This window comes from Rhipicephalus sanguineus, chromosome 9 (assembly GCF_013339695.2).
Source record: "Rhipicephalus sanguineus isolate Rsan-2018 chromosome 9, BIME_Rsan_1.4, whole genome shotgun sequence".
Classification (NCBI taxonomy): domain Eukaryota; kingdom Metazoa; phylum Arthropoda; class Arachnida; order Ixodida; family Ixodidae; genus Rhipicephalus; species Rhipicephalus sanguineus.
Window position 1 is genome coordinate 33,654,118 of NC_051184.2, and position 17,650 is coordinate 33,671,767.

Sequence of the window (17,650 nt, forward strand, 5' to 3'; positions counted from 1 at the left end):
CAACGCGCCGTCTGGCCACATTATTTCGACTCCGTTAATTGAACCCTGTTTGATGTCACTCATTTCATTACTTATTGATCAATGCCATCGCAAGTGGAACAGTTCAAAACGAACAGGGATGAATTTCATAATAGACAGTTTTAGTCGGGCGTCCGCAGCAGCTGTGCGGACGCTGCCAGTTATTTCCAATGGCACCTTGCGTCCGCAGATCTGTTGCGGACGCTCAACTGAGACTGTCCAATATTAAATGTTGGGGTTTTGAATTCCAAAAGCACGATATGATTATGAGGGACGCCGTAGTGGAGGGCTCCGGAAAATTTAGACCTCTTTTGCCTCCATCGAAATGCGGCCGACATTCGATGCCTTGACCTTCGGGTCAGCAGTTAAAGCACCATGACCACTAGACCACCGAGGCGGTAATAGGGAATTTCAGGAATTGATGTAGTAAAGGTAATGGTTATAATAAGATATTCTGTAATGCGTGTAATACGGCTCTCTACTGCGGCACGCAAGTAATGTATACTCACCGCGGTACTCGATCTGCAGGACCACTTTTTGAATGGGCGCTGCACGTTGCGTGAACCGATGTGTCGATCAGACGAGGTCGACGCAAGTGTTGACCGTGTAGGAAAAGGTGGTGGTCACGTATAAAGAGAAGGCAGCCGTCTGGGATGAGTGCTATGCACGTGCAGTGATATGCCGCCGATTCGTCCATCGTCAACACCTCTCGACGTCAACACGCCCATCCTCGCGTTGTTCATTCAGTAGAGCTTCCTGAAAGACAGCTTGTTGTCTGCATTCCTCCGTTCTTTGAGAAGGCTCCCTTATTCCACGAAACAGTGCCGGAACATATTGTTTCATGCGCGACACGCCTTCTGGAGGTAATCCACCCGCGGCAGATCCTATATAGGCGGGATTTGAATATCGCGCTGAGACTGCAGACACGACAGGGAACGCTTGGGTTTCACTAAAGGCGCATTAGGTAAGCATGCAGATGGCCAATATCAGGCGTGCGCAGGGTTCCCCTTCAGGGGGGGGGGGGGTGCGAAGGTTCATCGCTGCGCCCCCCTCCCTATTAAGTCAATGTATGGGGCAGTCTTTGCACCCCCCTCTTCTTAGGTGTCTAGGGGGGCGGTCACCCCACTGCCCCCCCCCCCCCTCTGCGCACGCCTATGGCAAATATAACGATAGTAGAACGCGCTGCGCAAGCGCTAACAATGGCTCTTTTTTTCTTCGATGAATGTTTTTGCAGAGTTAAGTATATATATTCATGTGGGTGGTATAGTGGCCAAGTACTGCACCAGGGTGGCCAATCTCTGTCTGGTCAGGGAGTGCATTACTGGCTGTTGTCACCGATGTGAGGCCGCATCCCAGACCTCTTTATGCAAGTCCATTAACAAGCGGATTTTTTTTTTTTTAATCCGGCAGCGAACTACGCGGTATATACCGGGATTCGAACGACGGAACTCTTGCATGCGACGCTGATTCACTACCTCTACGCCATCGCTGCATCATCATTGCCCTGCAGTGGGCATAGTCAGGATCATAGGCGTGCACACGAGTGGGGCAGGGGGCGGGGGGTGGGTGGGTCGGCAGCCCCCACTAAACCCCTGGAGCGCAAATTCTGATCCACATCTTTACTCAGTGAGACCTTTCACGTCATTTTGTAATACGCCTGGGTATACGGGTATACGCATGCGTTTAATTAAATGCGAAGCATTTCTTAGCGAACCCATGGCACTTTGAACATTTCTATCTATACGTATCTATCTATCTAGCCGCCTACGTCTGGGTGCTCTCGTGACCAAAACTGGCACATGGGAGGGTAAGAGGATTTGACGATTATGGCTGTCATGGTCATGACGTGAATAACGTGAAAATCCTGTCGCATACGTCGTCAAACCCTTTCCTCCAGACACGTGTGGCACATATCCGTTCACCACTGGCGGCGGCGTACGGATATGCGCCACAGGTGATTGTCAGTTTATATCTTCTACCTGCAGGAACGGCAAGAACAGACAAAATGCGAGGGCGTTAAGAAAAACCGACATCGACAGCGTTGACCCGACGAATGCAATGAATAAAAATTAGGATCCCGTATTATGCGTAGCAGTCAGGTATTATACCACAAAGTCACGCCAGGCCTAGAAACTGCTTTGGGATAACACCCTACAGGCGTAATTAATGTCGGTGCAACGTCAATTGCGGTTGTGGTGCTGGCTATCTAATTTTATAAGAAAGCAATAAACATTACATATGTACTCCTATGATACTTAACGTCTGTGGTTACAGTGTTGGCTCAATAAACATTGCATTAGTATTCGTGTGAGTCAGCAAGCTATATTCAAGCGTTACTCGATCCCAGAGGAATACGCTAACGAAAGATATTCCCATCATCGCATTGTAAAGTGCACTTCGTTTCGATAATACTGACGTATGTGCTCTAACGAGAGTGCTGACGTTACGTCAGACGATAAGTTGCCTTTTAAGTGCCAATGTTGTCGACGTGCCTGGCAAGCCTACGATGTGCACTAAACTGCCACACTTACAAAAACACGTCGATCCATCTCGTAACGCTATAGGCTCAAAGCAAAAAAAAAAAAATGCAGCATAGAACTACTCGCTGACTGCTTCGCATGGAACCGACTTCCACAAGGCGTGGGATCTACCGAATTTTTTGACGATATAATGGAGAGCGAGGATCCCTGATGTTGCATTCGAAGAACTGTTTACTCCATATTCACCCCCGGAAAACCGGGGGTGACACATGGCAGGCCGCTGTGAGAAGCACGTGATCACTTTATTTTCATTTTCACGAGGAATGCTTCTGCAGCATTCCTCGTGAACAGCGAGAACGAATCACCGTTGTCCCCATCCCGCGAAACGTGCACCCCGAGCATAACGAGGGTAGGAGACGGGGGCTCACGATCAGGCGGGGACTGTTGCATCGCCGACGCGGCCCGGTATCCCGAGGGGAAGGCGCATGTGGCAGTGAGCATCAACCACGAGGGGATAATCACGAACTCGACGACGGTTCGGACGACGGCAGCCGAAACAGCGGAGCAAGCTGCGATTGCGTTGGCCTTGCTGGACAACAGGAGGTCCACGATTTACAGCGACTCGAGATCGGTGATCAGAGCATTTGCCAAGGGCACCATCTCGGAACCGGCCTTGCGGATCCTCCGGGACAAGAGCATCGAGCCACACACACTTGTCTGGTTCCCAGCTCACATGGGACAGATCGAGGGAGCCCCGCCCAATCTCAATGACTCGGCCCACATAGCTGCGCGAGGACTAGTAGACCGCGTAGCTACCGGAGGGCGTGCTGAGGTTTTGGAGAATCGGGACCCTCCCACCTCGTATAACGAAATCACCAAGCATTTTTACCTGGGGCGGAGACAGTACCCTCCACCACACAGAAAATTAAGCAGACCACAGGCTCTGACACTCAGGTTACTTCAGGTCGGGGCGTACCCTAACCCCGCGCTATTGCACAAGATCTATCCTGAAATACAGCCAACTAATGCATGTTCATTATGCGCAGATATCGCTAATCTCGAACACATGCTCTGGCGGTGCCCCGCGTTACACGGCGGCGAAGTCATCACGCAGTTAAAATGGGACGATGCTATTACAAGCTCCGGACTCGAAGCACAACTATGGGCAGTCCAACGGGCCCGCGACGCAGCAGAGAGACTTGGTCTTTCTGTTCCGACATTGGAGCGGCCCGCAACGTGCTAGGGCGCGTTTCGAGGGACCTAAATAAAGTTTATTCATCCATCTATCCATCCATTGCGAAGCTCGTTTTCTATCTGGCTCGTCCAGTCGGTTGGGGTGAGGTAAAATTGCCCCCCCCCCCCCCCAATGGAGAACTGCGCACAGGATGATGACGATGTTCTTGCACAGCCGACTCGGTGCACCCGCTCACCGACGCACTCCAGGAATTTGGGCGAGGAGTTGATGAAAGCAGGGCCTGTCAAGCTTTTTTTTTTTTGTATTTGAAAGGGTTGGCTGAGAAGCGGCGCCACAGCCAAATTGTTCACGTTTGTAAAAGGTGCCGTATATAATGGACATAGCATGTGCTAAAAAACCTCGATATAACGAATTATCGGTTATAACGAAGTAAATGAAGAATAGTCCCACCATACAGAGTTACTAAAATACGTTTATAATGCATTTTCGGATATAATGAAGTTATTTTCATGTCAGATGCGACTGTTACTCTGAGGTTTGAGTGTAGTGCCGTAATGTATAGTGATTTCTTTTAATTCTTTTCCTGTCTCGCTGCTGGCTCGGCAGCATACTTTCTGGTAGAAAAGTGAGGGATGGGGCCACCTCATTCACGCAGCTATCCTTTGATATGCCGAAGGTTCCAACGACCTGAAAAGTGAAATATATCTCGGGCTCTCGCAGCGCTTTCGAACGTTCTGCTACTGAAACCAAGGTCGCGAGTTGGACACCCAGTGACAGCACTTTGATGTAGGTGAAACGCAAGAACGCTTATGTATAAACTCCAACAAATCTTTCCAGGAAAGTTGGCAGCATTTTGAACAAATGAAAATAAACATCGAAGTTGTATGAGCAAAAAAGGAGGAGGAACCGAGTGAATTTTTTGATAGCCGCAACCACATGAAGTTAACAGATAAGAAAAGTATAAGGGAAGGTAATTGCGAGTTTTCATTAAAATGCAATATAATAAGGAAAATGCCTCCTCTGACAGGCGAATCAACATTTATCCGAATTTATACATGGGCGTTGCTCTACCAATTCCTGCTACTCCGGTGGCCATATCTTCCGCTGTCTTAGATGTTTTCAATATGTGCGCTAAATTTGGGCCTGGAATGTTAGCCAGCACCATTTGTGATCATGGCAGAGGATGTGGAACTTCATTTCAGTCACAGGTGGCACGCCGTACGCCTATGCTTAAGAATTTTTGTGAACTCTCACGGTATATATCAACAGCTGCTGTAACTAAGTATTTGCTCGTGGTTACAAGCTTTCTCCCAACTTTTTTTTAAAGAGTGTAGTGCCTTTAGAGCAACAGCTGTGTCATCAGCTACAGAATATGATAGTTCACTATAGCGGCAGCGGCTGTAAGTTCGGGCAAGGTGGTGGTGGGGGTGGTGGTGGTGGAAACTAATTTATTAGCAGTAATGTTGCTACGGAGAGGGCATCCTCTTGCGTCTGCCGCTCTGCATGCCCGGTGAACCAAACTCAGCTGAACAGCTGAAACCAAACTCATGATGACGTCACCATACGACGTCATCATTACATCACATATCGCCAGATTTGTGACACACGCCTCATAACACGACGTCACATGATGCCGTTATCGCATATTGCATTGGTCTCTTGGTCAAATGCGGGCCGATCACGGAGGCAGTGAAACACCAGGTTAGGAGAAGAAAGCTTGCAATGCCTCCAATCCTGGAGGCCGTGCAAAACCACGTTAGGTGCAGAGAGCTTTCGCAGTGGGGTGGAGGAGGATCAATAGATCGATTGAGAAGAGAAAGAGGTTGGCTTTCGCCTTCCAATCGTTTTAGGCGAATGCATAAGATACCTTGTGAGTTTTGTATGGGTGGTATATGACAGTGATCGCCTCACATGCCCGCGTAACGGGACATAGCGTGGCTTTGGCTGAACATCATGATCAGCGAGGAGGGTAAGACGATGGATGAATTTTTGTTGATGATATGCAAATTAGGATACGTGCCGGTTTGGATTTGCGTCCAACTGAAGTTCGGGCTACTCAGGTGCCGAAGTATGTTGCTCCTGGCAACATAGGCGTGCGCACAGGGCGGGCAGGGGGGGGGGGGGCGGCCGCCCCCCCTAATCACCTAAGAGGGGGGCGCAAAATCTGCCCCATACATTCACTTAGTAGGGAGGGGGGGGGGGCGCTGCGATGAGCCTTCGACCCCCCTGATGGGGAACCCTGCGCACGCCTATGCCTGGCAAGCATGTCTTTTCAGTACATATTTAATGGCGACATTAAAACAATGACAAACCGCATAGCCAATGCCGCTCCGTTCCAATTTTCTTTTACCTTTTGTAGCAAATGTGTGTACATCGGCGAGGTTGGTGCCCATACATGGCTCCGGCTACTTCTCTTCCCTTTTACTTATTAATTTGCGTCACGAACTCATAAATAAAAGTAGAGTATTGTAAAACTCACTCACTGCAATGTCCTTTTAAAATGAATGTTCTCACGTCATGCGTAATGTCCTCGTGTCGACAACAATGTTCACACACAGGACACACAAGGAACGTTCGCACTTTGCCGAAGAGTTCATCTCACAGTCCTTTTGTACCTTTGTATAATGCGATCACACAACAGATAAGACGTTAGTGCCTTACAGTATAGCTCGCATGACCTATTGTTCTAGTGGTAAGGGTAATAAGATCAAGTTGGGCTATATGCATGGCTTCTGTGGAGGTTTGTGTTTGCTATCGCAAAACCGAAAAGCCACATTTGCCGCTTACTTTCTCTATCTAAGACGTGGCTTTTGAGTCCCAGATCGTCCTCGACTCCGCGTCGGCCGTGTGATGTCACGTAGCGGTACGCGGATATTTGCAGGGACAACAGCGACCGGAATGTCCCTACCCCGAAGACCTTGCAGTAGCGCGCTCTATTCCAACTCGTAAACGAACAAACGAACACACCTTTTCCAAGGCTTCAACAGCGCGACCAGACACGGAGGGAGGAGACAGAACACACTGCTCTCCGCTGTTTTTCTCATTTTCCTTTCGTGGTGTCTCCTGTTCCTTATTACTTCGGCCTTCGTTCATGTACATGCACGGCAGACTGGACGATGCTAAATGTTAAGTTAAAGTGACACTATAAAGGGAAAAAAGTAAATGACTTTAGACAGATAAATTATGAGAACTTGTGGTCAGGCCTGGAGGAGTCAGGTCCTTGTGGTCAGGGTGAGACTCTTGTGGTCAGGCTTAGAGGAACGCCCCTTGCAATTGTCCCCCCATTGAGATTATTATCTTTCAAACATGATATTTGAATCGTTAAGTATAGCGCATTCAACTTTTTTAACGCCTGTTTATTTTGTAGTGTGTACTTTTGTTCAATGCCGTTCAACTGTGTAAGACTGTATGGAAATTGAAACTGTCGTTTGACCGGTTTCCGACAAGACTCAATAGCACAATGCAGTTACGCGAGCTGGGAACCAATGCTCGTTTTTAAAATTTATTTCAAGGCATATGATTTCAACTGTTATATAACTAAAAATAAAACCTATGTTTATAAAAACAACATGACAGCCATGTGTGTCTTCCTTGTGACTTTGCTGGATTTACGCTACTGCTATAATTGTCCTCAAGTTCGCCGCCATACGTCAATTATTCGAAGAGGAAATGAAGGCCAAAGTTTCATGTTTGAATTTAGCGCGAAAACTTCGGCACTTGAACGTCAGTGTAACTTCACGAATTTCATAGTCCTTTTGCGCATATTGGCCCCATTGGTTAAATGAAAAAAATTTTGAAGCTTGCTAGTGGCAGGCCCGAAGCCAGGAATTTTTTTCGGGGGGGCACTTGCTGAGGGTCTTGACTGTTTGAGAAAAACGCCCATTTGTATTATTTTCGGTGAAACACCCTGTCTCATCAAAATTTTCGGTGGGGGGGCCCTAGGGCCATCCTCCTGGCTACGGGCCTGTGCTATGGTAAGACTTTGTGTCGCCTAGAACACAATGTAAATCCATTTTTAGCTACAAACGATTACGGAGGTCCTAGTAGGAGGGCGCCTACTAGGACCTACTAGGTCCAAATCTATTACCGCATGGCTAGCTGGCGTGGGAACTTGAAAGCGACTTCACCACCTATATTTCTTATTTTCGGTTTTTCGCTTATCAATCGTTTACCCAGTGTCTTCACAAGTTAAGAATGGTTCTTTCGGCAGTGGCGTAGCCAGGAGTTGGGGGGGGGGGAGGGGTTCAAACTCCCTCCCCGAAAATTTTCAATTTCGTATGTGTATACATATACGCACGCATACAAACACGCACGAACAACATAAAGTATAGTTGAACACTCCCCACCCCACCCCACCCCACCCCACCCCACCCCACCCCACCCCAAAAAAGATTTCTGGCTACGCTACTGTTCTTTCGGTATTTTGCAAGTGTACTTCACTACGAGAACCATAGTCTTTCTCTTTAGTGTTTCTTTTCTTTTTTTTTTTTTTTTTGAGGGGGCTGTCATCGAAGGGCTTAGCACAACCGCACTTTTTCCTCTGCGCATTGTGAATTCGGGCGCTATCCGGCCTTTGAGAACACCATATGTAGTGTTCAAACATCGTGAAACATTAAGATTTGTCCAGCGCGTGTTTGGCGTCCGTATCACTGCAAGGAAGTGAGATTCCGTAACTATATAGGTCGCAGTTGAGGACAGAGATATGTGCTGTGTCCATACAGTGATATGGGTGTTTCCACCAACATTGTATCACTGCGGTATTTTTCCGTTTCTTTTTTCTTTGAAGTACACTGTTTTATGCTTATTATTTTCATCGCTTTTTAAAAATTTGTAGGCTCATAGGCTCTTAGAAGCTGTGCGCGTTTTCTGTGTGCTGGCTGTTAGGGCCATGTGACCGTTCTTTTAAATTATTCACTTCCCTGTAATCTCCTTACGTTAGCTAAAAATTAAATTATTTTATGAAGTTCTCCGTGCCAAAATCACGATCGTGAGACGCGCCGTAGGATGAGGGACTACGGATTAATGTAGACCTTTGATCTAATCACACGGGTGTTCATGCATTTCGTCTCCATCTAAATGCGGCCGCGGGAATCGAACCCGCACCTTGCATTAGCAGCTCAGCGCCATAGCCGCTGAAACAACACAGCGGGTAACACATACATCCTTACGTTGGCAAGCCGGAGGACTGTGCGCGTTGCCTCCTCCGTTCTTTGGTTGATCAGTTGCAGCCACGAACCCATAGATGTATTATGGCTTGCTCTACACGACTTCATCGAAGCCGCCATGTTGTTGTACCAGCATAGTCGGAAGGTGGCTTCGTGAACTCGAGCGAATGTGATCAGTATATACTTCGTGTCGATCTTTAGTTGATCAGTAGTTCTTGCGCAGAAGCCAAAAACGTTCCGGCCGCGTCATTGTCACACTGAAGCCGCTTAACAGCAGCTGTGAATGTGTTATGTTGACGTCATCGTGGCCACCATGTTCTTGTACCTGTACGTTAAAAGCTGCGTCATACGTTAAGAGGCTGCGTATAAGGAAAGTCTCCAGGAAAAAAAAAAACCTTCCGTCGAGGAGTATAGCGCATGTGCCGTCATTCTTCTCGTTCCTTCTGTATTTGTTGTCTGAACCAACTTGCCCACCTAACCATTATCCTGCAATGCGTCAGTGACGTCACGTGAAAGCTATAATTACCGATTAACTCATCCGATCTTCCGTCCTTCTAAACGAACCTATATATATAGCTCAATATGTGCTGTCGGCTGTACTTCGTCTATTTTTTTTTTCTCCTTAAGCGGCGTGTAGCTATTACCTTGCCATGACGTCACCGCGTTGTGACTGACGCAATCGCGATGAAAGTGGGGAGCGCAGCGTGCGAAATTTTCTCATAATTAGAGCGACAAAAGGCGCGGACAAAGGAACGGCCAAAAATAGGCCCAAGCGCGCGCCTTGACAGTTTTTCTTGCTGCTAAACGCGGAGGTTTTACTAACGTATAGTTAGGAAACGGATGCGTGGACAAAAGAATGGCCGAAATTGCCGCGTCACGTGTCTTCCGAAGCGTTAACCTTGACGGGCCTCTGTCTGGCTGCGAAATAAGAGGGACTACAGAACCGGGCTCAGCGAACATTTTTCTTCTTCTTTTTTTGAAGACGCACGTACCATTTATCACTGTTCGTGTAGGCGTGCCGTAAACAAAGAAATTACAGTGCGTCGTATGTCTTCTTCAAGGTCGACCAGCGGAGCCCCGTTCGGGAGACTTGTCACGTGTCGGTGACGCAAGTTGAGTGAACACCGTCGAGTGCTATTTTTCGCAGCGTTAACGTCCCGGGTTGCTATCCGGTGTTCACGTGTAAGACAAATCTGTGAGCGCAGTGACTGCTTTAGAAACTGCGGGTATAAAAAAAAAAAAAATACGACAACAGTGTTTTACAGTGGAGGAAGGAGGGAATCTCTCGTGCGTCTTGGCCTTTTTCTTTCTTTTTTGCTTCTTCCGCCATAAGAAAGAAAGGGTTGTTGATTGGTCAGTGACCGCCTCGCGAGCGCCTTGTTAGCATCATTTCTGGTCAATGCACGTCAACCTTAGGTCGAAAATAGAGCTTAGGCTCATAGGCTTGCGAAGGGTTCTTTGTTTCGGGGGGCAGGGTAGGGGGGGGGGGGCAATGTTTCACTGCAGACCCCCCCCCCCCGTCCCCCCTCCGTCCGAAAGAAGACAAGCTTCACAATGGACGCCGAAATGAAAATGAAGCGCTGACGCGCCTCTTACAACGGCCAGCCTTGAACAAGGTACTGTGCAAGCTAATCATGGTCAGCTAGAATAAAAGTCCTTGCTAGGTTTTCACTACACTGTAAGATAGTGCACGACTGTAGGTTAAACAAGCACCGTTCTTGAAATGCAACATCAGGGGTCCTCATAGCCATTATAGTAAAGACCCTGCATTGCCATACGCCTGCACGTCAATCAATGGTGGAACACGTCCGACTGAGTAAAGATGACATAAGGGCTGACACAACGCCGGTGTGACCGCTCCCCGCCCCCCTCAAACGATATACTTAGCTAAAAATCCCCCCTCCCCCCGACAATATACCCCACCGAAAATTTTCAATTTTGCGTGCGCATATATACACGCACACTACAAACGCACGCACGAACATACATAAAGTATAACTGACCCCCCCCCCCCCCCCCCCCCCCCGCCCCAGCAAAAAATTTCTGGCTACGCCCCTGACAGTAAACAGTCAACTACCTCTGTAACAGTGTTGTACACGTTCCTCTAAAACAGGAACGAAAGCTCGTTCCTAGTTCCTTCCCAATATTGAAACGAGTTCCCGTTACAAGTTCCCCTAACGCGAAAGCAACGCGTTCCAGTTACATTTCGAAAATTGGAACGTGTCGTTACATTACCGTTACATTTGACTTTTTAATCAAAATATAGTGTCGGATAATCCTGCGCTGAAATAAAGTGAGCAATATGTAGCTCACATCGAGATACGTATATAGTACGAATTTGACATCGCCGGTTATATGTACATAAAAGGAATCTAAAGAAACGCTCCTAGTCGAATTTCTTTAGAGACCACCAGCCATACTACACACAGTGTAACTGCAACTTTCGTGCTTCTCTATTAAAAGTGCAACACATGTGGCACTTTCCACGTATAGGTCTACAAGTGCACAGTTAAGATACTGCGCTTGAGATATTAAAAATAGAAATTTCCACACATACACCCACATAATTAAATTTCTTGCGCGGGAAACCTCATAAAAAGGGACAATATACAGGCGTTTAATGAGTTCTGATTCAATATTGCAGTGTGAGTAGAAAATAATGTCCACGATACATATTTGCAACTTAGTAAAGTCCCTTGTTCGCACTCAGCAACAGTTGCATCTCGATGTTGTTATCCGTCAGACGGATACCAACATCTCGTCAGCACTTCGTTGGTAATTTTGAAGAGCGGTTCCATGGAACTGCTTGAGGGCACTGCCGTGTTATACACAAATCAGAATAATGTCAACCGAGGTCGTAGGGGCGAGGGCAGGCTCAGTGGGCGCAACAAGAATATAGCGCTGGATGTACGCGTATTGTTTATTGCATGTCAGAGGCGTTACCAGTGCGATGGCTGTCGAACTGAACCCTAACAATATTGTAGACCGGTAGCCGCGGAGATAACTCGAACGTTGAAGGAATACCTTCAACAAGGATTTAAACTGCGTTAAGAAGACCGGACGAAAACAGGAACACATATGCACACACAAGCGCAGAACTTTCAACTGACTTTATTTGCGGAAAGCATGTCATTTATGGGGTTCTTCAAAATAACAAAAGATAAGAGCAAGAACCAATCGCGTAATGACAATGTTAAGAAAAATAACAAGAACGCGCGCGCATCACGTACGCGGGAGTGACTTGATCTGTCCATCTAAGGATTCCATTTCATCTCTTGATAATGATATGGAAGGAGAGCTGACACAGCTTTCGCGCCTTTTTGCGATGTAAAACGCCTTGATAACTTCCCTTTCAGCTTTATACTCTAGTTCAGGCCAACAGCTTTTACTGTCGCATTTCTTGCAATGCACCTAGGCCAGATTGCTGTCCGTGCCGGTACGCAAGGATCGGTTGTATGCACGCTCATTGAAACATCGGCCTGTTTGGTCTATGTAAGACCGACTGCACGAAAAGGGCATCTCGTATATAACATTACAAGTGTAACTGGTGAACTTCGTATGATGATGCTTCTTGCATGATATCTCTTGTATTGTTCTTGCCAGAGGTGGGCGCACTTTTTTAGTTTGTAAGGCGCTAAGAAGACGATGCGAGTCCCATACCGCTGTGTGTGGGACGCAGTTGCTCCCGTATACGTGGTCGGTCTCGGCGTCGCGCGTTTCCCTGCGCCCCGGCGAGGGCCTTCAAGTGAAAACCAGGATGCTTCATAGTCACGGGACAGGCGAGAGGTATATTTTTACGCCTCAAGCGGTCGCCCATCCGCCCTGTTCTGCACGATGCGCTGCATCCGTGCTCCTGTTCAATGCGGTGGAGCGTTTACACAAGGAACGCCGTTCCCTCTGCCGTTCCCTCGTAAAGGTATCGAGTTACCGTTACAGTTCCACCGATCCTAAATGGAACGGTGGCGTTCCTCCGTTCCTCTCAAAAGGAACTAGTTCCTGGAACGTCGTTCCTTGGAACGCCGTTCCGTACAACACTGCTCTGTAAGGACAGTTTTACTTTCGTGTTTACCGATTCCTATGACGAAGGGATCAACCATGCTTTTTTTTTTCTGTCAACAGTGCTGCGTCACGCTGATATCGCGCATGGCAAGCGCCGTGGAGCATTTAAAATTTTTGATTGAAAGGAAAGGCATGCCAGATATGTCGATGCTAAGTGCTTCGATTCACACTCGACTCCTCCTGAGAGCATGAGTATATATATGTATATATGAACACAACAGCAAGGTGTAGCTCATGTAGACAATGATTATTGTTTACTGATGTCCAAAAGGATGCACACTTTCATTACAGTATGACCAAAATTTGGAGGCACGAACGAACGAAGACAAGAAATGACAGGAATGGTGCCAACTAACAACTGATTTATTGGAAAGAACATTTTATCCCAGGTAACTTCATTTCTTGTCCTCGTTCCTTTGTGCCCCCAAATATTTGTCAGACCATGCACCAACTAGCCCAAGATCGCGTTTTAGTTAATTACAGTACGCTTCTCAAAAAGGGTGTTTTGTGTACAGGGACGCTCTCTTTACAGGGGAGTTCACAATACACCTTTGGAATGCACCCTTCACAAAACGGAATTTTTAAGGTTGCACGATTACGCACTCCTCCAGCAGAGCATCATTACGTCTGCTTTTGAGCTGTAGAGATAAAAGTTAGAAACACCGTTTCGCATATGTAGTTTGAAATATCAGCGCCTGATGGAAGGAAGAGTGATACCCATTTCCTACACTCTTAAAAAAGAAACAAAAAAAGGGCGTATTTAGCGCATCATTCTGCCACACAACGATAATTCACATCTAGACTCTCTCGCATGCTTTCTTTGCGTTATTGCCGCACCGCCGGTATTCGCCGGTCACGGACGGCGTGCGGCTATCAGCGCGACATTACACTCTGGATAGGAAAATATAGCGAGCGCACTGTTTGCGAGAAACGAAACCCAATAGAGCTATACATGACGATAATAGGCGTGCGCAGGGTTCTCTATTTGGTGCGATGTTTCACCGCAGCAACCCCCCCCCCCCCCACCCCAACCCCGTGCGCTCTCTAGCAGGTGCATTCTTTCAACGAGGGGAAGGATAGCGCAAAAAAAAAAAAAAAAAAAACACAGCACGCCATAGGTGTCGTCGTCTCTGTCTATGGTGTGCTGCGTTTTTTGCGCAATAATCCATACTTTCTGGAAAAAAAAAATCTTATGATGACGTTGCATGGCAGAATAATACCGGTGTCACATGGGCACTTTTGATTGCGATCAGGGCCGATCCGGATCGGACTTCTTGATCGCGATAAAAAGTTAATCGCTGCTACACCATAAAGCGTAATCCAGGTCGAGTTTGGCGCAGACGTCAGACAAATCGCGATCACGGAGCCAGATCACGATGCGCAGATCGCGATCTTCTTGATCCTGATCGCGATTAAATGTGACCGTGTAGCAGCACCTGATCCGAATCGAGCGTAATCCGGATCGGCCCCGATCGCGATCGAAAGTGGTCGTCTGACACCAGTAAAAGACACCCAAGATACTCCCGTTTGCACTAGGGTGTATACCAATTGTGTCGAGAGATGGGAGCGCCGCGGGGATCAGCCCTTCTATGTAGCCTTGACCGGAGCGACGGTGACAGGTCATCCATCACCGTTTGAGCACGGCGCTTGGTGAATACGCTCGCTCGGGGAAGTTGTTCGAAGGAGGCACGCTGGCACGTGAATCACACGCATCGTGCGCCGTACGTCAGAGCGTGTCGATCGCGAGTACCAATGTGAGCCGCTGCCTGCGCACAATTCTTCCCGGGCACGTGGCATTAATCAGATTGCATCGACCCTGCACGAAGCGTGACTACACTGGTGTAGCTTTGCGCGCCACGCGAGGGGATAGAGATTCAATGCCGAAGTTCTGGAACGCACACGGGGCGACCGCGATGGTTTTCGGAACGCGTAGTGGTTCTTGTGCCCGTTCTAGTACAGTGTGAATCCGAAGGTTGTAGGTTCGATCCCTGCTGGCGGCATGTTGTCTTTTATCCACTTTACTTTCATCACATCTACATCACAATTACTACAATACACTTAAAACAGCACAATTAACGTTCCCTATACCTTACTTGGCTTAATTATCTGTTGGTTTTCATTAACCCTTTGTGACGCTATGCACACAATTGTGTACACCACTTCTTTTTCCGATTTGTATCGACCAGGCGCTATCAAACAGCAAGATATTTTGAGCTTTCGATGAAATGAACTTCCTGCATAATAAATTTGTCTTCATTTAACATCATTTTGTAGTGTACTGTTGCATATGATCACTTTGCTTAAGGGCACTACTAAAGCCCCTCCATCGCGTCTACTAGGCGGCGGAAAACGCATGGAGGGGCTTTAGGCACTACCACATTCGACGAGTCGCTCGGCGTGCCGCATCCCACGACCCACGAAAAAAGTATAATTTTTCTTTGCTCAAGATCTAGATAACTGAAAACGAATTTGCACTATATTTCTAGCCTGAGATTTCATTCTATTTATGCAAAAACAGAGCATGAATGGCTTCAGATTAAACAGATATTTAATTAAGCACTAATTAGGAATTATTACTATAACACACATAAATTAAGGTATTACAACGTTATTTTTGTTGCAATCGCGTATCGAGTACCCTGAAATAACATCGTGTCAATTTGACGCACTTACGGACAGTTCTTCATAGGTGGCATCTGAAAGGGTTAAGGGATTTTAATGTCTACTATACTTAGAGCCGTAACACTGTTCAGCTGCTGTTTAATCTGCATGACCTGAGTAGCCATGCCATTAATATTAGACATTCCACTTTCCATCATAGCTTTCGGATTCATTATTCGCTTCTCTGTCATTTCAACTTTTTTGCTCTTTTCCAGGGTTGACTCTACCGAGATATCTGACATTCGTTTGGCAATCCGGATGGAATGAACTCGTCAGAACCCTTAATGGGAGAAACAGTTGGCCATCATTTCCTGGGCTGAAAGAGTTGCTTCCCGCGTGGGGCCACCCTGAGGCACAGCTAGGAGAGTTGACATTTAGTCAAATAAAGTGGACGCCACCACCTTTGGAACGCGGAATCCGCGTAAAAAAGAAAAAAAATGTCAGGAGCCCTTACCACGCTTGGCGTGGTCGCGCCTAATTTCTGTTTCCCATGAATGGACACGGCTAGGCGCCTTATAATGATGAAAAGGCAGCGCTAGAACGAATACAAAAGGCACGAGAAGACAGGCCATGCATTTTTCTTTCTTGCTTGCTTCAAAGACGATGTTCTTGAAAGATGCGGTGGGGGGAGTGTGGGTGAGAGCATTGTTCGAGTCTCCTCTATTGTTCAAGTCTCCCCCTTCCCCCTAAATAGCTATAAGTGTCCAAGAAGGGAGGCTCTGTATGGCTAAGCACGTGTCATCCCCTCTCGCAATCTACAGGGGACGCGGGGGGGAAGAGGTGTAATGTACGGCTGTGGATGGTGATAAAGGAGAGGGTCGCCGCAATAGCTTCAGCTCTGCTTCGTTGGGCAAAGGGCACTTTTTTTTTTATCCTGCTGTACCATCTCGGTGCCTTCTCATGACCCTCGGCTAAGCTTCCTTTCGTGCTCGCCAGCTGTGGGTGAGGAGGGTTTTAGCGAACCTCGCCAGCTTCACAGGTCACTTGAAAACCTAACTTCCGTATTTAACCACCATGCACGAAACTTTACGGGCAGGTACACATACGTCCTCCACATTCTTCAATCTCGTGGGTGAATCTAGTGCATAAATTTCGGACCTCGTGCTCAGAATACAGTTCCGTTCATTAAGATATGGATATAAATGACATACACAAATCACATCCAATATAACAGTTCAGTTTGTTTCATATAATTTCCATTATGACATGGAAAAGAAAGCATTACCAAGCTGTATACCAGAATGTTTAAACATAGGGCATTGGTCTTCAACCAAAACGAGGTACAAAGTAAGACACGAGCAGTGGGACAAGTGTGTGCACCCCAACTCAATCATGTCAGGCACCGTGCTAATCGACAGACTAGATATGTAATAGCGAGTGAACCACTGTCAAACTGAGAATTCAATACAATTGTGCCAGTTAATTGTACTTGTTCATTTACATGACGGAATGGCAGGTGAGTGCATGTCTTTTGCTAGCCCGCCGTTGCATCTGGCGCCAGTGTCTATGGGTGCTCATGGGTAGTACATGGATTGGCTTAAGCTTCGTTCTTTAAGCTCGACGTGGCCTGCAGCCCCCTCGTTGCAATACAAAGTTCAGCAAAAGTTCAGCATTCCCACCTTGATCATTTTAGCCTGACCGATTCGAATCAACTCACGAGTTTCAATATGAGCCATTCTTTTATCCGAAACAAAAGCCAAAACTCAAGAATACACAAAGCCACAAGTGCGTTCGAAGCTGCAAGCACGAAGATTGGGCAGATTCATGCACTACCCATGGTGGCTGAACACATGGTGGCTGAACGACCGCAGTGCCACAGTTCACTCTAGTAAGCATTGCAGGGAACTCTATGTGGTGCTGGTTGAGACTACGCTAAATTAGTAAGCGAATTTTTCCTGCAATTTATACATTTATAAGTTTCTTTTTGTGTGTGTGTGCGTGTGTTTTTATGTATTTTTATCCAAGTCTTTGTCAATTTTTTTTCTCTACTTTCCTATCTCCTTTCCTCTTTTTGTCCTCCTAACTTCCTTTCCTTTGCCTCCTCCCGAAAGAGTAGGCAGGTGTTGTGCCCC

The 17,650-nt window shown here is 47.1% G+C and overlaps 1 protein-coding gene across 2 annotated transcripts in view; it reads left to right on the forward strand.

Moving 5' to 3' along the window:
- Nucleotides 1-17,650, forward strand: part of LOC119404943 (exosome complex component RRP45) — a 48,100-nt gene that overhangs the window by 3,724 nt on the left and 26,726 nt on the right. The window lies entirely within an intron of this gene.